This window comes from Meles meles, chromosome 6 (assembly GCF_922984935.1).
Source record: "Meles meles chromosome 6, mMelMel3.1 paternal haplotype, whole genome shotgun sequence".
In the NCBI taxonomy this organism is placed as follows: Eukaryota; Metazoa; Chordata; class Mammalia; order Carnivora; family Mustelidae; genus Meles; species Meles meles.
Window position 1 is genome coordinate 105935142 of NC_060071.1, and position 24789 is coordinate 105959930.

Sequence of the window (24789 nt, forward strand, 5' to 3'; positions counted from 1 at the left end):
GCTACATCCTGAATCACTGTTCTCAGCTGTCGACCAGCCAAACTCTGACCTCTGTCCAACTGGCTAGGCTTCAGATGGTAAAACCAAGTGTGTGACCTACTCTAAACTTTTCAACTTCCTGTGGTTTGTCCTCAGACATTGCTCTTCGAAAACTCACTACTTGGGTCCACTGCTCTCAGAGAAGTATTCGCGGAAAAGCTTTCAAAACATCTAATATTAAAGGTTCTTTCTAGATGTTCATGCATCAGTAATGTTCGCTGAAGTTGGAAGTTTTAGTTCTGGAATGATTCATTGGAATTGCAGATTATGCAGGTGAAAACCCTTGGAGCGTAAGCAAATATCTGGGAGCCACTCTCAATACAGTTTCAGTCAGTAGAAGAGGTAAGGGTTTAAATAAAAATATTATCTGTAATTGCTAAGAATATGGCGTGCACTGCATCCAACAGAATTCCATGAGGCAGAGAAGTCTTTGAGGGCCTGTTGTCCTAACAGAGCACTTGCCAGTATCCTGACGGAATTAGGAAGTCCTCCTTGAGCTGCCCTCCAGACATGAGCACACACAAAGGAAGGCTTCATCTGAAATCCTAAGCAAATAAAAGCCAAGTGAGGAAAGTGTAACATTAAATTTTAGAATTGGCAAGTAGCAACATTTTGCAACCTTGAAGATATTATTTAACTAAGAGTTGGAATTCCACAAAACTGCAATTTTGACAACTAAATGCCCCCCATAGGTGAAGACTTTACCTGGAAAAAGATCTAAAGTGCAGTTCTTTAACTCAGGGTAATAGGCACAAAAATCATGTATGCCAAAATCCTGGGGGCCAAGGGAATAATCTGCAGAAAAGAGGGAAAGGAGAGAATTGACCTTGGTGGGGGAGGGGAGAACCTGAAACACTCCTTTAGATGAGCTGTGATTCCAGAGCCAATTTTTGTGTCTCTCTTAGATATTTAACATTTCCACCGAGAGATTTGCCTTCCCTGAACGTCAGGCTTCTGTGAAGCTGTCAGCCTTGATGTGCTGACGTTTCACCTGCTCTCTTTATAGTTATCTTTGCTCAGGTCTAGAATTCTCAATTGTTCCTAAACCAAAAACTTCACAAGGATTCCAAAGACCCTCGTGCCATCTCCATTCAATTTGTCCAAGTAGATTCAATGGGAGACTGAAAGGTGCTTGTTTGGTATAACATATCTTATTTGATGCTTTGGGCGAAGAGAAAGACATGTTTGACATAGATTTTGCCCCAAAGGGTCTCATACATGGTCTGGTTGAACAAATAAGCTGCCTACATTTACTCTGATGAGACAGAGGTGACAGGGATGATTGTGGCAAGAAAGACAAATATAACATTCGAGAGCTAAGTGAAGGGCATGGGGGGTCAAGAAAGGTTTTGAGGAAGAGGGGTTATTTAAATTGATCTTTGAGTGATAGGCAGAATTTGAACATGTAGAGATAAGAGAGGGCAGTGTATTAAATTTGTCTGGGTGACCGTTTGTATGGGCAAAGCAAACCCAGCTGAGCTCAATACCCCAGAATCAATCCCTCCAAAAGGTAGGTCATCTCATTCACATAGCGTGTCCCCCCAAATAAAAGTCTTCTGGAGTTCAGCAGCATCCTTGTCTAGAAATATTTTTAGAGACTTTTATTCTCTTCCCTAAGTACTCCGTTTCCTAGTGTGATATCCAATGCCCCATAGCACAAATTCATGTCTGTGCTTTGTCAGGAGTAAATTTTTTAAAACAGCCGTGCTGAGATTGATGTTATTTGTATACAAATGATGCATTTGACATAGGAAAAGACCTCTCCAAACCTGGCTGCCTCTAGACTCTTTGGGGAGAAGAACAGAGAAATCATCCCAGTGTAAATTTGACATCCTCAGGTCTCTCCCAGCAATGCGTTTCCAGTTGAATGGTTTCATCACAGAGGAAAAACACTTGGAGTAAAAAGAAGAGGGGGACAGATAAGAAGGAGGAGGAAGAGGAGAAAATAGAGAAAAAAGCCCAAGGCAACAGAATGAAGGAGAAAGTTGTTTGGATATGAGGAAAGCATAAAAGGAGGCAAGGGGAGGGTTGGAAGGGGAGATAGGGTTGGGTGACAAGAGGACTTTTTAAAGCAATGCAAATCATTTTGTCTGTCCTTATTATGGAAAGTGCCATGGACTCTCCTAGGGAGATTGCTCCCCATGGATACACCCATTATCAGGGCTTCAGACCATCTGTCTGGCCCAGGCTTTGGCATTCCTGTCCTCGTGGGACAGAGGAAAGACAGACAGAATGCATGGGCTGGAGGAGGCGATGCATGCCAGGGAAGCCCGTGAGGATTGGAGGAAACAGACCACGCTGGCCCCAAGAGCCAGACACCTGTGTAAACTGCAGGAAGCTGAGAGGAGCCCAGCTGAGCTGATGGAGACACCACATGCACACGGCTGGAGAGGCAGAACCACACAGAGACAAAGGCAGCACGCACATGCATGTGTGCATGCACACACACACACACACACACACACACACACACAATCACAGGGAAATGAATAGAGGCAGACGGCAGACTGATCCAGGGAAGAGAAGAGAACGTTCAGGGGGAATAAGAAATATTAAGACAAAGAAAATTACCCCCTCCCCATAAAAACACAAATTATCTAAAGGAAAATGACCATTTCTTTTTTTTTAATTATTAACATATAATGGATTATTTGTTTCAGGGGTACAGGTGAAAATGACTATTTCTTTTTTCTTTTTTTTTTTTTTTACGTCTTCATGAAGGGTTTTTTTTTTTTCCATTTTATTTATTTTTTCAGCGTAACAGTATTCATTCTTTTTGCACAACACCCAGTGCTCCATGCAAAACGTGCCCTCCCCATTACCCACCACCTGTTCCCCCAACCTCCCACCCCTGACCCTTCAAAACCCTCAGGTTGTTTTTCAGAGTCCATAGTCTCTTATGGTTCGCCTCCCCTCCCCAATGTCCATAGCCCGCTCCTTATATGGAACCAGAAAAGACCTCGAATAGCCAAAGGAATATTGAAGAACAAAGCCAAAGTTGGTGGCATCACAATTCCGGACTTCAAGCTCTATTACAAAGCTGTCATCATCAAGACAGCATGGTACTGGCACAAAAACAGACACATAGATCAGTGGAACAGAATAGAGAGCCCAGAAATCGACCCTCAACTCTATGGCCAACTAATCTTCGACAAAGCAGGAAAGAATGTCCAATGGAAAAAAGACAGCCTCTTCAATAAATGGTGCTGGGAAAACTGGACAGCCACATGCAGAAAAATGAAATTGGACCACTTCCTTACACCACACACGAAAATAGACTCCAAATGGATGAAGGACCTCAATGTGAGAAAGGAATCCATCAAAATCCTTGAGGAGAATGCAGGCAGCAACCTCTTCGACCTCAGCCGCAGCAACATCTTCCTAGGAACAACGGCAAAGGCAAGGGAAGCAAGGGCAAAAATGAACTATTGGGATTTCATCAAGATCAAAAGCTTTTGCACAGCAAAGGACACAGTTAACAAAACCAAAAGACAGCTGACAGAATGGGAGAAGATATTTGCAAACGACATATCAGATAAAGGGCTAGTATCCAAAATCTATAAGGAACTTAGCAAACTCAACACCCAAAGAACAAACAATCCAATCAAGAAATGGGCAGAGGACATGAACAGACATTTCTGCAAAGAAGACATCCAGATGGCCAACAGACACATGAAAAAGTGCTCCACGTCACTCGGCATCAGGGAAATACAAATCAAAACCACAATGAGATATCACCTCACACCAGTCAGAATGGCTAAAATTAACAAGTCAGGAAATGACAGATGCTGGCGAGGATGTGGAGAAAGGGGAACCCTCCTCCACTGTTGGTGGGAATGCAAGCTGGTCCAACCACTCTGGAAAACAGCATGGAGGTTCCTCAAAATGTTGAAAATAGAACTACCCTATGACCCAGCAATTGCACTACTGGGTATTTACCCTAAAGATACAAACATAGTGATCCGAAGGGGCACGTGTACCCGAATGTTTATAGCAGCAATGTCTACAATAGCCAGACTATGGAAAGAACCTAGATGTCCATCAACAGATGAATGGATAAAGAAAATGACTATTTCTAAGTAAATACCTTTGCATTGCGTTTTCATAGAAATTTATTGGCTGCATCAAAAAAGTGTAAACCCTACATTTCACTGGATTGAGAGTACCCAGTTAATGTCACTTAATAATTTTTCAAATATCTAGACAGACAGAAGGACACATTAAAAAAAACCCAGAGATGTTTTGTAAAATGCATATGCCCAGGCTCCATCCCAGACCTACTGAACCAGATTTCCAGGCATGAGGGCTAAATCAAAGGGAGTACTGATGCCCACGCCTACTGAAGGAGGGCTCCTGAGACATGGGGAGGGGCTGCATTCCCTTTAGAGGAACATAGAGCCTGTTTCTGGGGAAGGAAACCATTCACCTGCTCTGTTTTAAAGGGAACATGTCCAATGCACACCCAAACATATGGAGGGAAACAGTGATAAACACTTGAAATTTGAATTCTTAGAAGAACAATAGACAATATAAACAAGTTAACACCAAGCACTTTCACAAATGCTCTAATCTAACATCATTAAGGTAGGGTAATTCTCGCTTACCTGAACATATTTATTCTCATGTTTTTGGTACATGAGCACATGCAAGATAGTGTTTCCCAAAGTATGGTCCATGGCATGCTAAACCCCCAGGGGGCTTTTTGGAGAAAAAATTAGAAAAAATTGAGAACTGTTACACATTCTCCCCAGCATCCCCACACATACACCAACCACCATGATCCAATGAATATTAGTATTTAAGACACTTTTTAAACCTACTTAATCTATTTTTTCAATTATTTTCCAAAACGACATGACCACAGAGCCAATTTTCAATATAATGTCTATGAGTGTCACGAGCAACTAGTATTACAAGAAACTCAGTTTTAAAAAGCATGAAACTTTGTACAAAGAAATGTGACCGGTCACCAATCACATCTTTTAAAGGAGGAAAGCCAGTGATCTGCAAAATTATAATTACAAAAAACAGCAACAACACAGGCCTATGTTAAAATCACATATACTGGCATTCAGTATTTTCCCTACTCTGTGGTCCTAAACTACTTTAGAGGATGATCAAACTAAATTATTTTTGATTCATTGAAAAGAAAATGCTTTCTGAGGAATTTGAACTAAACACAGCTCATGGGCCTTTCAGACAGGGAAATACTACTTCTAGGTAATCTACAGACGCAAATTTAATGCTAAAGACACCCCGAAAAAAAAAGTCACTGGTACAAGATTAATGTGGAGGAGCCTCTTCTCATGATCAGAACACTTTGCTGCCCATTGGCAGTAGAGGGTGGGATCAGATCCTGTAATCTCCCTGTCCCTTCACTTTGCAGTTTGCTTCGGTCCCTTAGTGGAGCAGGCACACAAGGAGGATGATTGGAAGTAGATCAAATCAGCTGTTGGTGAAAACATTGGGTTGACTCATAATTTCATAATTCATCAGCTCATACACATAGGTTACATAAGCAAAGCTAGCTTGATAGAAAGGTCTTCAGAGAGCCCCTGAAGGTGGGGCAAATCTGGTTTTAGAAAGGAATACAGGGAGCGCCTGGGTGGCTCAGTTGGTTAAGCATCTGGCTCTTGGTTTCGGTTCAGGTCATGATCTCATCACGGGTCTTGAGATCAAGCCCCACGCCAGGCTCCATGCTCAGCAGAGTTAGCTTGAAGAGTCTCTCCCTCTGCCCCTCTCCCCTCTGTGCACATGTTTTCTCTCTCTCTCAAATGGATAAATAAATATTTTTTTAAGAAGGAAAGCAGGATGAGAGACAAACCTCTCAAGAGGGGAATTGGGAAGATAGAAAGCTAACAAGAATTTACAAACTTTTGTTTCTAGATTTAATGAACCAAGAGAAAGAAAACTTCATGAGTCGTTCCTGACTCAGGTATGGAACTACCTGAGTTGGTGCTATAAAATGAGTGGATAGAATAATTACTTAGAAGTTCAGTTTTTGGGACACCTGGGTACTCAGTGGGTTAAAGCCTCTGCCTTTGGCTCAGGACATGATCTCAGGGTCCTGGGATCAAGCCCTGTATCGGGCTCTCTGCTCAGCAGGGAGTCTGCTTCCCTTCCTCTCTCTCTGCCTGCCTGCCTCTCTACCTACTGTGATCTCTGTCTGTCAAATAAATTTTAAAAAAAGAAGTTGGTTTTTTTTTTTTTTTTATCATAGAGGTGCTTTTTACACATGGTTTTGGACCAAATGGTTGCTAGGAAATATGACAGAATGAGGACACGGACTGTAAGTGATATTCAGGGTGTGTGCAAGATAGGGTGGGGTGGGCAAGATGATCTAACATAACTAAATGTAACTAAATACATTTCCTGCCAGTGGTTGATTTGGCATCAATTTTAAGTCTTTATTTTTAAATTTCCAAAGCACACCTTTCTAACTTGGTTTTAGAATATGAAACCTGATATACATTCTTGTAAAACCCAGAGTCCACACAAAGGACGATGGTGGTGAGAGAGAACAATTCGGCAAGAAAATAATAAAAAATTCCATAACATTGCTTATCAGATCAAGATTTTGTTAATTACATCTCAGTTTTCTTCTTAATAGAAACAGGTGTGGTTTTATTCCAAGTAAAAATATCAAATAATCTTCTAACAGTGACAAAGCTATATACTGTTGTTGGTTGATTCCCATTGTTCTCTTTCTTTCCCAAATCCTCTCCCCAGTCCCACCTCTGAATATTTCAGATAGTACCAAGCCAGCAGCTGGGAGAATCAGAGCATAGCAACTGGTTCCGCTGGGTGCTAAGGGAAAAACAGCCACTACCTCCACGATTTCAGTAATGGAAATGAGATGAGGTTTTTCAAATCACCCTCTGTGTGAAATGGGCCACAGACACAGTGTTCCTTGTAGTTCCCCTGTGGGGCTTCATTGAGGCTAAAGAGAAAAAAGTGGAGTGGGGGTTATTACCTTTGAATTGATTGGGTGACTCAAATTGATGGTTTAGGAAAGTGAAAATATCTATTGATTTGTGAGTGAAAGCAGTAGGCATAGATTTAGATAATAATATTGGGGGAGAAATAATAACTGAAAAAAGCAGATCATAAAGAAATATGCACAGGATAATCCCACTTTGTTAAAATAAGTAATCTTTTTTCCACAAAAAATGTATTGTAGGTAACAGGTTGCTAAAATGGTAGATAGTCTCAATGTGCTGGTTTTGATTGAGGCATTAATAGGACAGATTCAGGATGAGTAGGAGACAAGCCTCCATAATTTCTGACTTTAGAAATGAAATGGTTAAATACCAGTTTTACAATTCTAGGTCACTTGTCAAAGGACCTCTGACTCACATAGAAAATATGAAGGGGTCAGGACAGGGAAGGGGGTTTTCTGGAAGATAACTGCAGAGAGCTGTCTCAGTGTTTGAAGTTCTCCTACCTCAAAGCAGGAGCTAGGAAAGGCCACCTTCTTCACTTCCAGTCTCGTGAAGATGGACTCCCATGGGATTACTCAGCTTTGAGTATATTCTTTGTCTTTGGGGAACACAGAGGACTAGTAACTAACACACACTGAGTGTCAAAAACCGTATCACAGTGAGGTAGAGATAGCTGCCTTGGAATTTGTCTAATTGTCCTTGAGTTCGTTGGGAAAAAAAGAGGTATGAGTATTTTTCATGGACCACAGGTGAATCACACGTGAGAGCCGGCTAACAAAGGCTGGTCTTGGGTCCTTTAAAGTAAAAGTATCCAGAGGGACAGAGGGTCTGAGTGTCAGGAAGCTGAAGACAGACAATTGGATTCCTAGAAGCTGTGGAAGTAGTTGCAAATAACCAACCCAAATAGAATTGAATATAGTCTTCAGGGACAGGAATCTCTGAAGAACTAGGAAAAGGTTCCAAAAGAGGTAGTTAGCTTTAACTAGGGCATTTTTTAAAAGTGAAAATGGAAGCTACTAATAATTATTCTGAGACAATAAACACAAGCCAGCACTGTTCTAAGCAAACTGTAAAGAATGGATATCTTAATTTTTACTCTCTGTCACTCAGACAGCCTCTTACCAATAGCTTTCATTATTTAAGATCGTGCCTGCACCCCATTGACTAGACCATGAAGGGATGGGAAATCGTGAGAGAAAAGGATAAACTATGAAAAAGAAGAGAGAAAAGGACTATATCCCCCATTCTGAAGAGTTATTCAGTTGTCTGTTATTTAGTTTTGAAGCTTAAAGGGGTTGGAAGCTAGTCTTTTGCTGCTAATTTCTAATTATACTGCAGTTTATTTAACAAATATTTTCCACATGATATTGATTTATTGAAGCTTTTCAGTGGTTTCAGACTCCTATAAAAGATGTACACATTTGAAGACAAGTAGTATTCTCTGTTTGCTGGGGTAGAATTCCACATATATTACCAACCTAAACCTTAGACGTCACATGAAAATTAACTCAAAATGGACAATAGATTTAAATAAAATTGTAAAACCATAAAACTCTTCAAAGATAACATGGGAGATCATTCAGACTGAGGATTTGATAAAGAATTCTTAGACAAAATACCAAAAGCATGATCCATTAAAGAAAAAAAATCAGTAAATTAAACTATATCAAAATTAAAGTCTTTTGTTCTGCAAAATAACCTCATTAAGGGGATAAAGAGACAAATTGTAGATCAGGAAAAAATATTTGGAAATAAAAGCTGACAAAGGACTAGACTATATAAAGAACTCTCAAACTCAACAATATAAAAGCAAACAATCCAGTTAGAAAATGGGCAAAGACAGAAAGAGATATTTCACTGAAGAGGATATATGAATGATGAATACACACATGAAAAGATGTTTATTACCGGTCATTAGGGAAATATAAATTAAGACCATGATGAGATATCACCACATATCTATTAGAACAGCTAAAATTAAAAGTATTGACAATGCCAGACACTGACAAGGATGTGGAGAAAGTGGATCTCTCATACATTTCTTTTGGGAAAGAGTTGGGAAGTTTCTTTAAAAACTAGACATGCATGTACCATATAAGGCTGATATTGTGCTCCTGAGCATTTATCCCAGAGAAATAAAAAGATGTCTGCATAAAAATCTATATATGGCTGCTCATAGCATATTTATTTGTAATGGTCAAAATATCCTCAGTAGATGGATGGTTAAACTGTGGTACATCCATATTAGGGAATACTGTTCAGCAATAAAAAGGAACAAACTCTTGATACATGCAACAACTCTGATGGAGCTCAAGGTCAGCATGCTGAGTGGAAAAAAAAGACAATTTCAAAAGGTTATGTACTATATGATTTTATTTACGTAACATTTAAAGTGATAAAATTACAGAGATGGAAAAAAATTAGTGCTGCCCAAGGTTTGGGATGGAGGAAGGAGAGGAGGACAGTGGATGTCATAAGGAAATCTTTATCATGGTGCAATAGTTCTGTATCTTGACTGTAGTGGTCATTACACAAATCTACACATGTGATAAAATACCCAGATCTACACTCACACTCAATACTAAATTCCTGGGTTTTATACTGGACTCTACTTATATTAGATGTGGGCATTGAGGGAAACTGGGCAAAGGGTAAAAGACCTCTCTGTGCTCTCTTTGCAATTTCTTAACTATGGTTATTTCAAAGTAAGAAATAACGCAAATTTTCATGAGGAGGATAAGCTCTTTAATAACAACCTTATAAATTCAACTCAACTTTGATCAGATCTAAAAGGAGTCTAGAAAATAAGGAACAAAGACGAAAATGTTAGTGAAAGTTACGAAACTCAGAAACGAAAAGTTACAAAACTCAGAAACGAGTTACCCAAGTTGTATTATTCTTCGACTACTATTTTTTTCCTATGTTTTCTCATGTCATAACCAGTTTTATTGAAAAGGACCATGTGCACATTTATCAATTCACGTGCTTTGAGAGTTACCCAACAGGTCATTAACACATAGAAACATGCATCGTGAAAAGCAAAAAACACCACCCACTGCTTCTGCATATTAGTGACTTGTCCCCACTGAGCAACCGTGCTCACATCCCTGAGGTTTGTGCATGATCACTTCTTTGCACTTCTTTGCAATGGAAGGTGGAATGACAAGTACAAATGCAATGTACTGTAAACAGTTTCTTACCAAAAGAAGGTCATAAAGTATTTTACAGAATTTACTACAAAACACCATAAAACTGCCTTCACTTAAGCTCTCTTCTCGCATCAGATGAGTCAACTGGGTGTGCATGATCATGGTGACTCAGCATGACGCACACAACTTTAGATCTTCATATACACCTGCCAGGTCCCCTTCACTAGCCTCCTGAGGCGCTCCAGTGGCGGCACTCTGAATCCTGGAGCTTTGAAAGCCTGGGCCATCTCCCTCCCCAGCCTCTGGAAAGGCAGCTTCTGGATCAGAAGATCAGCGCTTTTCCAGTAACCACGAGTCTTTGGAAGCACTGAATCCTGGCGGCAGCGAAGAGGTTTTTCCTCCCCACCGGTAGAGGGAGCGCGTTCCCCCGCAGCCTCAGTGGGCAGCTCTTCACGTGGCCCTTTCTTGCGCAGTTGGCTTACCTTGGTCTGTTTCTTTCGCCTGGTGCCAAAGTCTTGGACGACTTCTGCTGCCCGAAGCAGAGCCGTAGCCACCGAGCAAAAGCATGAATGAAGCTCCTCCAAGGAATGACCAAGCCGCTCTGTGCTCTACTAATATTTCTTAATAGTTGAAAGTAACCGAGTATGGAGATTTGCCCAAGTTATGTATCCTAGGAAATAAAGTTATTTCTGAAAAGCAAGGTGTTGGGGATAAAGGGGTTTCTGTACTACACTTCCGCTGTTCACAAAAAGGTTAGTAATATTATTCAACGTGACGCTTCTGTATATTTTTGTTCATCAGCTTTAGGATGGGCAGACGATACCAGAAGTCTTTTTAAAATTTGACAGACCCAGAGATTAATGATGAATTCAACTCTGCTTCAGCTTTGCTTGACTGCCAAGAGATTCCTGGGTGTCACACAGCAAACTTGGTGAATTTGATTGAAGAAATATTTAGAGACTGAAACAATCAGTTGAAAAGAAGGGCATGTAATTGTCACTGACAATGGAACAAACATGGTGAAAGCTCTGAGTGATTTAGGAAGGAACCCCAGGCATATGATGCTGTGTTCTTGCCCTTTATTTGTGGTCCATTTTTTTGGTTGCTTGAGGAAGGACAGTAAATCTAGCCCCTGATACTCCATCTTGGCTGGAAGAGGAGGTCCCCAGATACGTGCTTTATGAACATATTAATTCTTATAATAGGAACTTCAGTAGAATTTCAGGAATTGTGATATGAAATTCAGAAATACGATATGAAAATTGGTCCTTCAGGTAGAAGATATTTTAAGACTCTTTCTTTATGATTAACTTCTGTGTCTTTGTTTTGCACTTTTAAGCCTAAGACCATCCCAAACATTTGAAAGTTTTCCTTTATAATGAATTCCATTGGGAAAGGCAGGGCAACGTAAACAGAAGTAGTCCTTTGTGAGTGTGTGAACTCTAAATCAATAACAGGCTTTAATCTATGACATAAAATTGATGTTCTCTATGTCAGTGTTTTAAAGCGGGGCACATTTATTCAGTCAGAATGACTTCATGGACAGGAGATTGGGAGGAGATTCGACTCGTGGAGCCTGCAGAGTCTGCTGCAGAATCTAACCCCCGAACCAGCCATGTAACTCCTTTAAACCTCAGAGTTTTTTTCACCTGCAAATGATGTGACTGCATAACATTCATGATCCTCATAAAATCACCAAAGGTTATTTTTTCAAACTCCTAAAAGAGCAATATGGCAGCAGGGATGGTTATAGAAATTTTTAAAAAGTGATGGGAGATTCAGCCCCTATGGAGAAAGGGACAGTGCACTGATCAAGGATGTGCGTAAGGATCCACCTGGGTTGCTTAGGAGCTGCCTGAGAGCAGGATTCTCTGGTCCCTATCTGCAGGAAGATGTGGCTTTTCTGCAATAGCTCTCAGCATATATTTTTCTTACATGTCATGTCTACTATGGTTTAGGGACCAGAGAGTCGGTATTAGGTAAATGAATGAAGAAGAGATCATTAGATGGGGGTTGACAGTTTGGACCCATTACCTCTCAAGTACCTTTCAACCCATGGACGGGGACGGAAACCTTCTCTAATGCAATATAATACAAGCCATTTGAAGGGTCAAATAAATGCAGCTGCTTAAACTAAAATGAAATAAATGCTATATATAAAAATGTACATAATCTATTGATTATTTAGCAGAGGGGATTGATAGAGACCCTGAAATTTTCCCCTTCACTCCTGGTTGTGAGCCCTGTTTCCACTGACTTAGTTCAGCTGATGAACTGTCTTGTTCTGAGTATGTTTTATATGTCTTATACCACACCGCTCTGGACATGAAAATGCCACCCTTGTCCTTCTCCCCAAACATTTGTGTGTCCGACAGACTTCTCTGAACATTGAAGAATGACAAGAAAGGGTTACATCACGGAAAATTTAACACTTACCCTCTTCAGTGTTCTCAAAAGTCCCCCAGCTATTTCCTACCACTCAACACAAATCCCCTGGGAAGGCAGAAGGACGCCCAAAGGGATAAAAAGACCAGAAGGGGAAAGATTTAAAGGACCAAGAATGTAGATTCAAGTTAGCCTGAAAGACCCTAACAGCAAAAAGCAGAATTAGGACAGATCTTATACTGAAGATCTTTAACCATATTGACTACTTGTCCTCTACTTATCCTAGAACATTCAAACTGTTCAGAAAAAAAATGTAACGGGGACTTACAGATATTTCTTTGGACTTTACTATGTATATGTAGATCCATTGTTTTCAATATAGGATTGCAGTGTGAAATTTAAGGTGCTTGGCTCTCACACTGCTCTAGCGAATAGGATGCAAAAACACAGAGAAGTAGAAAGGATTTCTCTCACAAATGTTCATAAAGTCTGAAAGTACTTTTTTTTAAACTATGGGTTTTGTTTTGTTTTTTAAGAGTTTATTTATTTATTTGACAGACAGACATCACAAGTAGGCAGAGAGGCAGGGGGGGAGGCGGTGAGGGGGAGGGAAGCAGGCTCCCTGCTGAGCAGAGACCCAGAAGTGGGGCTCGATCCCAAGATCCTGGGATCATGACCTGAGCCGAAGACAGAGGCTTTAACCCACTGAGCCACCCAGGTGCCCCAAGTCTGAAAGTACTTTACCTTGAAATTTGAATACATGTTGGTCCACTCGTTTTCCTTTTCTTTTGCAATCTCTCTAAGTAAATATATATATACATACACTGCATAACATATGATGTTATGTTCTATAACAACTGTATAGACCAATTACTATTTCAAATAAGTCTCACTACATCCATGGAGCTTAGAAACAAGAGTGGTGGTTCCTATTTTGAGATTAGGGAAACTGAAGCCCAGAAGGGTTAAATGCTTTCTTTACCACAAGGTCACAGGGAGAATCTATGCCGGGAGAGAGAGAGGGGTCTTTCCTTTGCCGTGTACTGTTTTATATGTTAGCCATCATGCACATGCTAAGTCAATGGATGCTGGCATCTTACATAAATATATGATGATGCAGTGCTATATGTAATAAAAATCTGAAGCATGAAATGTGGAAGCAATTCAAGAAAACAGATCTCACATTTTTGCCTTTGTCAGAGTCAGAATCTGACATGCTCTGATTAAAATTCAACATCTGCAGGCATTTAAAATTAAAATATACAGGTATTCATGTTTTCCTCCTTCCACAATGTTTTATTGCTGCTTTTTTCATCTTAAATATTAAAAACATTACATTATTTTATTTCATATGTCGAACTTCATGTCTCAGTATATTACGCACTGCCCTTTCACCTCTGAGCTCTGGTTCAAATCCAGCTCTTAGCTGAGGAAATAAAAAACATCTGAAAATATTTAGTAGACTCATCTCAAGGCCTAATGGACTACAGTTTACATTAACTTGACAAGCACAGCAAACAAACAGATTTGCCACGAATTAAAATGTTTACATGAAAACATTCAGGAATGAACAGTATATAAAGGCCCAGGGACAGATCTGAAGTCTGTGCTTTTATTCTACGGGGAATTTGAAACAAAGGTGGAGAAAAATCTGGGCTGCACCTGTCCCACCCAAAACAGGTGAATGAAAGATCCAGATCGTAGAAATCCACCTCCACCATTTGCGGAGGGGGAAACTGCCATTCGGAAGGGGACAGGGGATGGGAGGAATAAGAGAAAACAGCCTGAAAATAAATCATCAGCTGTATCACATTACTCTTCTGTTCATGCAAAAATTATTTATCAAGGCATGCACTACGTTCCAACACTTTGCTAGATACTTTTTCACTGGTGCCTTCCAGCAAGTCAGGGGAAAATAAGTACAGGTAACCTTGGCCTAGAGACAAATCAAAGAAACAAGCCTGCTTATTCTCTTAAGGACCAGCTTTTATGAATAAGTTCATATTTCATGATTTAAAAACAAGGCAACAATAGGCCATTTCATATTAAATCTTCTACCCTCCCCAGGAGTGGGTGACCAAGTGCCTTCAGAGGCAAGGAGATCCTGAGGAGGACTGGCCCCCTGTAAAGGCATTCTGATTTTTTTTTAACTTGTTTAAGATGTTTTGTTGTTGTTTTTTAAGATTTTATTTGCTTATTTGAGAGAGAGATAACATGAGTGGTGGGGAGGAACAGAGAGAGAGGGAAAAGCAGACTCCCCACTGAGCAAGGAGCCTGATGCGGGGCTCGATCCCAGGACGCTGAGATCATGACCTGAGCTGAAGGCAGACACTTAACCAACTGAGTCACCCAGGCACCCAAGGCATTCTGATTTTTTTAACCCTCAATGCCATGTAGTCCAAACACCGTATACATGCAGGGCACCAGTGTCTCTGCTCTACAGCTACTCTCCAGGCCCTCCATCTGGTGACAGACGGTTGCTATGTCCCTTCCTCCAACACCTCCTCCCTGCCCCACCACTCCATCTTCTAGAAGGCACTAGACAGTTGCCATTGCGAAGGGAACAAATAAGTCAAATCCTAAGTCAGAAGTTCAGTGTATAAAAATCTCTTGGGAAATCTGTTAAAATGCATATTCCCAGGCCCAACCTCAGACATTCCTATTCTGAAGGTTTGACATATGGCCTAGGAATATGCATTTTAAAGGCTTGTCAGGAAATGCTGATGCAGGTGGTCCAAGGCTCCGTGCTGCAGTGTGGACCTGACTCCCGTTCTCAGTGGCTTATTCAAGGTGAAGGGGGAAAAAACCAACAGAGGGGAAACATCCACATCCATCCTTGCTTCCTGTCCTCGGCCTTTAGGGTTGGCCATCTAGGAGGTTTTCACTGAGGACGGGGGACCGGGTGCGGCTGAGGAGAAGACAGAGCAGCTCAGGTGATGGAGACCAGTAACTCCATATATCCCATCCCAGGTCTCCCCACGCTGCCAGCTTCCCTGACTCCATCCTTAGCAGCACATTCCACTGCTTAATGCCCCCCACCAGCAGGAAGTTCTTCCTCCCCAGTCACTGTGTGCTTGAGATGTGGAGCCATTTTTGCTTTTAATTCTCCACTCAACAGCAATAGGAAACATCAGGCACCACCCTTGGAGAGGAGAGAACCATTTATACGGTGTTAAGTGACATACCAAGAAAAGCCATAGGAAGGAAAATACTAAATTCAAGTGTGCTCTGAATCAAGCTTTTATAGTAATTCTTCAGTGGTCTGAATTCTGATTTATGATAACAGTTTGAAAGGTCTTCCGTAGATCCTTTCAGCTTCTCCATGGTCCAACTCGGACATAGTTTATTCTCTCGTACTTTGTATATGAAGTTTCTGCCAAGCCTCAAATGGCCTTTCTCTCTCTCTCTTTTTTATCCTAGACAAATACTTAAAGACAGAGCTGCACTCAAACATTCAAATTTGGTAGCATAACTCCAGAAACATAACTGACATCCCACTTAAAGAAGGGGAGAAAAACCATAAAAACCTCCTGTTTCACTTAATTTAATAATTGACAAGTTCCCTTAAGGACAAACGGGATATTCTCACCAAGTATTTTCAGTTGTGTCTTAACCCCAACTGTGCCTGGAGTTGGTACATGAGCATCTGAAGGTGTAATAATTCCTTTGTTCCTGACACCCAGTCCCCAACAAGGACTGTATTGGGCAGTGCGAATCATCGAGCTTTGATCTGATTCCGAGGCAGGTATCTCAGTGACGGGAGATGGTATGGTTCATTTTTCTTTGTCTTTTGCACTGTCTTCACTCTAAGATGCCCCTCAGTCAAGGCTGGTCAGAAGAGAAAACATATTCTCCCCTATTTAGGAATTTAATGAGATTGATTCAGGTCATGAGCTCACTCATGGCACATGTGATTAGGACCAGCTAGACAAGTGACAGAGGACAAACATCCATGGTGGGGACAGAAATGAGGATGATGATGGTATTCTCACCTATTGTCTATAGTTGTTGTTTTTTCTGGTAGGTACTCAATTATCAGAAAATTGGAATTTTTCTTATGTTAGGCATTAATCTGGGCCTGTCCTGTTGTGCAAATATGTATTTCACACATTCTGTGAAGGGTTTTGTTATTGGAAATACCGCAAAGTGGGGTCAAGGGTAGGCTCTCTCAAAAAGTATTTTTCAAGAACATTTTCATTGGTAAGAGTTAACTCCCATTTGGTTAGAGAACCGACTAGTAATCATTTATCAAGACTTTATTAGTTCCATACCATTGTACTCTAGATTAATAAGAGTGTAAAACCATAATAAGACCTGTCCTTATTTTCTAAAAGTATAAAATCTGAGTAAACGGTCAAGACTTAGTTAGGATGAGGAACAATTGTAACTCCAATGTCCAGAACTGTGTGTGATTGGTCCATGATAGATATTGAATCATTTCTTACATATGCAATAAATGAACATTAAATGTTGAGGCATAAATTTAAAATTCCATAGATCTAAAAGGAGATAGTATGTGGCATTTCTCAACCTCCTCTGGTGATACAACTAAGCTTTTAAGAATCTCCTCAGGGAATCATGTTCCACAGAACCCACTTTGGGAACTCTAGCTTGGACACACTTCAGTGGGAAAGGTGGCATTCTTATCGGGTGTTATAAGGAACAAAGAATTAAATGGATGGAAATGAGGGGGAAATCTAGACAGAGAAAAAAGCAGAAGCATAAGGCGGGGGTCAAAATTAACCTAGGACATGGGAAATCAAGGAAATTTACCTAAATGGTTATAACTTAAATCACTAGAGTTACTTGGTTTTTATAATATTCTGCCTGGCCAAATAACAGCTGTAGTAACCAAATTAGAGAGGGAAAGCCAGAGGTGAACTTTGGAAAGTACAATAAGCACTTGGATTTATATTCTTTGGGAAAACTAGCAATCCGTTCAACCATATTTGGAGTCCAGAGCATAGACCACCAAGTCTAATGGTTTCACAGTTCTCTTATCAGAAGCTTAAAGTAATAGGGTAAAGAAATAGGGAACAAAGATAAGGGAGAGTCTTATTTTTATTCCTTTTTTTTTTTCAAACGAAGACATACCAGTACAGCATTTGAGGTTCTAGATGCTTTTGTTTTTTCACTGATTTTTCTACATCTTAAAAGAGTCTTTTTTTAAAAAAAGATTTTATTTATTTATTTGACAGAGATAGAGATCACCAGTAGGCAGAGAAAGAGGCAGAGAGAGAGGAAGGAAAACAGGCTCCCTGCTGAGCAGAAAGCCCGATGTGGGGTTTGATCCCAGAACCCCGGGATCATGACCTGAGCTGAAGGCAGAGGCTTTAACCCACTGAGCCACCCAGGTGCCCCTCAAAAGAGTCTTTTAAGAGCACCATGCTTTCTTACATCTCTTTGACTTCCATTTTTTGGCTTTTTTCTGGCTGCTTTTACTTCCAAATGAACCTTCAAGAAAATTTGTTTATGACAGGATTTTGACAGTTTGCCTTTTCTGTCCTGTCTTGGATGGGCAGTTGATTAGTTGTGTGTGCTGACTGAAAAGAGTTTGCTCTTTTCCAATAAAGGGAGTAAACTGGAAGACAGTCTTTAAAAATCTAAGTATCCTTCCTTCTAAGAGAGCTATTTTTGATGATAAGACAGGTCCTGTTATGTGAAGGAAATCCATAATCAACCTAAGCCCTATCCCAAGGTACCTAGAGGCAGCCTTTCCTCTGTTCCTACACCCTTTCCACATGGCACCATCAGCATACCCAGCCACTCCATATAATTATGACATTTTCACAGGTCTGCCTTTTCTACCAGAATGTGAAATGCTTGATTTAGGGGTCAGATGTTTTTCATCTTTGCTTACCCAATCCTATTTCAGGAGAAAACACCCAGAGGTCCTACTGTCCAGTGGTTAAGATTATAGGTTCTGGCCCCAAGTGGGTTGGAATCCAGCTCAGCCACCTTACAAGTTGTACGACCTTTAGAAAATTGCTTATGCTTTCTATGCTTCTGTTTCTTCATTTATTAAAAAGAGGATAAAAATAATGGCTATTACTTTGGAATTAAACAAGCATAAAGTATTTAGAACAATGATTAAAAATGTTAGCTGATTTTCAGGAACCAAAAATCATTAATGTTCAGTCAGTGTTTGAATGAAAGAATGAGTCTACCAACACAAGAGGTTACATGGGCATAGACTGATTACAAAAATATTCATATAGTATTTGTTAGGAAAGCAATGTCGAAGAAGATATAGTCCGTGGCAGTGTGAAAATTACAGACTAGAAGGGAAACAAAGACATGCACTTGAGTCATTACAATACTAGATAGAATCTGGTAAATACTCTATCATTACAAGAAATAAAGTGTAGCAGGAGTTGGGAGGAGAAGAGAGATGGTTTCCAACAGAGGGGATCAGTAACTGCTGCGTGGGTTGATAGATCTTTCAACAGAAGAGAACTTTGTTTACACAACATCTGTTGCATCATCTCCCCAGCCTTCTTCCCCCCAGAGATCAGCAGATTAAAAAAAAAAAAAAAAAAAAAAACCTTCTTTACAATACATAGAAATTGAGACTTAGAAAGTCAAATTTGCATCTTGTTTTGGGCTGATAACTAAAATTCTGAGTTATGTTTTTGAACAACAAGGACAGGGGATGGGTATTCCCAAAAGGTCGTCTGCTGTTCTGTGCGACCAGAAAATGTTGCTGCCAAGCACCAGAGGCATATGCATGAGCGTAACACCAGGAGAGCAGCCAAGGCCCCACTCGAGATGCTTTTACTGTTTGTCTAAAATGGATGTTTTCCCAAGCAAACTGCATTGTGTTCCAAAAGGAGATCGATCCATCATACTTGCCTTTGTGGTTACAGAGCAGGAATCAAAATGATGGGGTGATGGGTGCCTGGGCCAAAGGGAAAGATGCTCCAGATCAGAGGCTCCTCCTTTGGGCTGGTCCTTTTCAAGAACAAGAAAATCTTTGGAATGAAAATGTAGCAAATGACCTTGAAGGAACCTATCCCCAGGGTTTGACTCTCAAGGAGTTTTAGACACTTGGGAAATCCAACCAAGCCCCTGGGAACTTTCACCTAGACAACACAGAGTGGAGAACCAGTTTACATTTGTCCAGTGATATAAAGACTTCTCAGGTTCTGGGGAGGTTAAGTCACGTTTTGTGAGTTTGGGTGATTCTGGCATATGTAATGCAGATCTCCAACCTCACCAAATATATGTACTCCTAAAGGCATCAAGGTTATTTAGTATTTTATAAAAGTTAAAACCAGGGTACCTGGGTGGCTCAGTTGGTTAAGCAACTGCCTTCAGCTTGGGTCATGATCCCGGTAGTCCCGGGATCGAGTCCCATGTCGGGCTCCCATGTCGGGCATGGGGAGTCTGCTTCTCCCCCTGCCCTTCTCCCCTCTCATGCTCTCTCTTACTCTCTCTCTCTCAAATAAACAAACAAAAATCTTTAAAAAATAAAAGTTAAAACCATAAATTCCATGAGATTTGAGCCAAAATACATACCTATTCTCATAAGTTCATTTTTGTGTGAGTGGCTTTTCAAACAGTCCTACATTTGAAATTATGATCCTTGCTTTTCAAGGTCTTAACACACTAGACTGCTTTCAAATGACCAAATCTGAATTAGGGGCATATTTTTAAGACTCTAGCCTAGTACCACTCCCCACAAAGAACATATCTAGGGTGTTCAGTGTACACGAGCACCATTCCTTCTTTGCTAAACTCTCATTCTATCTCATTCCAACCTCAGTCGAGAGATTTATCTCAGGCACCGTCTCCCCAAGCTGCTCCTACCACTGTTTCAACAGAGTCCTTACCTTATCTCTTACCTTGTCTTCCTTGTAGTTCTAGAAAGGGCGATGTTTATATCTCCAGAAATACTGACCTCCATTACTACTCTAGTTGTGAATCTCTTTCCTTCTCCCAAGGGGAGGCTGGCCTTTTTACCCTCTACTCTTTCCCTGGCAGCAATTTTTCCAGCTCCTTTTTTTCTTGGCTCTAGAACATGTACTCATGTCCTTCAATGTCTTAAAAAGTACTGTAACTTTATCATCATCCTCATTTTCATCATCTATCATTTATGGATGATGACGCACCAGGCACTATGCTAAGAAATTTATGTATTATTTATTTAATCCTCACAAGAGTACTTCCAGTTCAGTATTTCTGTCCCTGGAAACTAACCTTCAAAACTCAACTCCCCGGATGGGTGAGTCTAATTCTACTGTTTGGTTACTTTGTGCTATACTCTCTGATCACCCTGATCTGGTTTCTGTTTTCACATCACCCTTCTAAAACCATTCCAAAAATGTCTCCAGATAAAATTGACCACCCCCCCCCCAACACACCCTTTTATCCCTGCAGATCCTTGGACTATTTCTTATTCTAGCAACCCACTTTTTTCTGATCGCTGACTTAGGAATCCATGTGAGGTTTATTTATAGACTCCTTGGTTCTATACTGACTCTGTTGGGAATGTTAACAGTTTAATTCTTACCAAAGATGTTTGAACTGTCACTCAGACCCAAAGTACCATCTCAAACTTCTCTTCAACCTGATAAGACACAATTTGCCAAAGGTCGTACACAAACATCTTTAAAATTCCTAGGTTGATATCCATGAATTTTAGGAAAACATGTAAATCGTACATCAAACTCAAGATTCCATGGATATTGTGGCTTAGGAACCAGTTAGGATTAGAAAAATGATCCATCAAATAAATATTAAGCAAATAAAAGTAGAGATATGGGACAAAAATTGCAAAAGTGATATTCAAATTATAAAAACTGTTGTAGAACATCTTATTCTGTTGTCAAAAAGGAAATGACCCTCCCAAACTCCTAAGTATCTTCCACTCTTGCTCTGTCTTTACATTCTCTTACCTTACCTATTAGATCCAATGACATCCTCTAACTTCTCCGTCCCTGAAATAACCACACCCCACCCTATTTTCTTCATTCTTTCTATCCTGTCTGTCTCCAAGTTTTGCTAGACCTTCTGCAATCATACCAGGAAATAAGTTATTCAAACAACCCCCTAACCTGTCATCTACCAAAATTCCTCAAGAGCCATTTTAAATCCTGTGCCCAGAAAAAGCAAAATTTTTTAGCAGCATAGACAACTACTGTTCCCTCCCTACATTTCTTGTGCCATGTAAATTCCATTTACAGGAAGACTTCATAGATAGAAAGGTGAGTTTGCAGAATAAGGCTGTCTCAAAATTTGACTAATATTAGAACAAGTCACATTGCACATTTTCCTAAATGCAAGCCCTGGGCTAGTTTGCCAGCATCTGCCTCCATCACAGCTGTGATCCATACCTGTGTCCTGGGTGACCTTTCACTACTACCTCCTCCTGCAACATCAGTTCTATGAAGCTTAGCCTGATAGTTCCCCTGGCCTGTTCCTCAGTACTCAACCCTCTACCACACTTGGTCATTGCATCCTGTGTAGTTCCTACTGAGTAAGCAGCTGTCCACTCTCCTAAAGTGGGTCCCACTATCTCAGGCTGATTGGTTTAGCAAACATCATTTCTCCCAGAATTCTTAGATAGAGCTGCTTCTACCTGCAGTCTGTTCCAACTACTCCCACCTCCCTCCATAGAGCCTCAGATCTGGTTTCACTACCACTCGGAAAACACTAGTGAAATATAGCCATTTATACCATCTTCTCCATGAATTTCAGATTTCTACCAATCTCCCAATAGGATCTCATCCTCCAAAGTGCTGCTTGCACCTGAATAGGTTTTCCTCTTCATCTTAGTCCAGGCCACTGCCCTCAGTGACTTTAATATCCAGCACCCTGGACTTTTCTCATTCTTCTTAACCCTTCGGCCACACGACATAGCTGACTCAAGCCTCTTTAAATCTAAAGTGGTTTAGATTAGAATCATGGTGCTCATTCTTCTGATTGTTTCTTTTTCACTCCGACCACTGCTTCTTTGCCTTTCTCTTTCTTCTCCATTCTCTAAATGAATGTGTTCTCCAAGGTTTTGTTCTTTTTTTCTTTTTTTCAAATCTTCATGCTGTAGAGATGTCATCTGTGCCAGTAAATCTAACCCTCAACTCTACGCTGGTATATCTGTAGTTCTGACACGTCTATAAAGCTTGTTAGTCATTTTCATCTGCTTGGTGTGCAGTCCCATCTATATGGATTTTTGGAATCTCGGTATGCCAATTCCTCCTTTACCTCCTGGTTTCTCTATATTTCCATTAGTGGGACAAACGTTTGCTCAGTCATATGCATTCAAACCCTGAGAATCATTACTGCATGCTCCTTTTCCCTCCCTGGCTAAATCTATCAATTCCTGTAAATTGTTTTCTTATTTTATCTTTCACCTAGCCTTTTTTCTTTTACTATAAGGTAAATATCATTATTGCTGTAAGTGAATATCATGATGTTCATTTTACAAGTACAAGTTTGGAGGTTAAGTATTTTCCTAGGGTTACTAATCTGGTAAGTGATAGAGGGACAGGAATGTATTCCTATCTTGTAGGACACCAGGATTATGTCCTAATCTTCAAACCTCAGCTTCTTCCTTTCATCAAACTGCTTGCCTGAAAATAGATGACATTGTTACATAAAATAAGAATAATATATAATTTGCCTAATTAGAAATAAATATTTGTACATTGTATAATTCTTTCTGTAAAAGCTCATTTTGATTGAGTTCTTATTTCAAAAAGGTCTTTCTCTCCATATAAGTTACAATATAATACATATCTCTATAATATGAATTATAGAAGCAACTCAGGGTGAGGTTGGAGAACATCAACTTTAGAATGACTTGGGTTCCACTTTCCAACTCCACACATCAGTAGTGTAAACTTTGGCAAGTTGCCCAACTTCTCTGTGTCTTGCTTTCCTTATCTGTAATAGTAGTGGTTACATATGCGGAAAATCCACATGCAGGGAATAAGAAGTTACTTCAACACATTAATCAGCAATACCAATATTGACTGCTGTATATGATATTTGGGGCTGTATAGAACCAGGCATACAGTTAAATTTAGCCAATATTTATTGAGTATCTCCCAAGTGCCTTATGACTAAGAAAATGATTAATAGCCGATGTCTGACAACATTCTGTGCTTGAACATCTAATCTCCAAAGTAGTTACAACTAAATAGATCTAATTCAAATTAACTTAGTATTACAAGTATGTGAAAAGCACAATCTAATTTCATGACATAAATATCACTCATAGCATTGCCTTGTATGCTTTTCCTCAGGTCAAAATCTTGGGGCGGGGGAGCCTTAGTCTGAATCCTTGACATCCTAACTCATCATCTCTTTCCAAGTTGGATGGCTGTTCTGTACCATCCAAAGGCCTTCAGGTCTCTGTAAACACTTGCCTTTAGTCAACATCACATTATTTCACAGTAACCATCCTTCTTCTTGAGCATCACTATAAATTCACTTCCCCTTCTTTTCTAAGCTAATAAATTTTCCCATTTCCCTCTCTATTAGTTTGACTTGCTTACCAATGACCAGTTCCAATTTATCAGCTTTCTTTCTTCTCTCCACAGCCTCTGCTTTGTTTAACCAACCCCCTTCTTAGTTCATGTGACCTTTTCCCTATCCATTCACAAATACCACCTCCTACATGACCTATTCTACAATAAGGTACCCAATCAGACTTCTCAAATAAAAGACCCCAAATTCCTTTTCCTCCATGAAGTCCTCCAGTGCTAAACTAAAAAGATAGTATTTTTCCCTAGATCCAATAACCTACTCAGACATTTATCCACTCGAAACCAGGAACACTTCATTCAGCAATTCATCTAAATATTGAATTTTGAGATTAGGAAGCTTACCACTTTATTGCCACACCATTGCTTCTTTTTTGCACTCTACATCTGCCCTGTGATGGAGACTACCATCTATATGAGGCAGTGAGCATCTATGGTATTGTTTCTTCACTGGGGTCTCCTAACTCTGTGAAGCATGAAGTCATCCTGAGTAACATTTCCTTCTGCCAACTTCTGAGTAGGGATTTGGGTTGTGGACAAGGCGGTAGACATGGCAGGAAGAAGAGATGGCACAAGGTAAGGCAATATCTGAATATACCTGAATATATCTCATTATTAGGCAGTTTCTCCCCCAAATATTGTCTCTTAAAAAGAGAGTCACCTCACATGGAGTACTTGCCAATTATCTTATATCACGGAAATGCTTTCTCAATGACTTTATTCTGGGCAACAAATAATCGGATGGAGGTTTATTAGAAATAGTTAGAAACTGAAATAGTTTGAATCGAC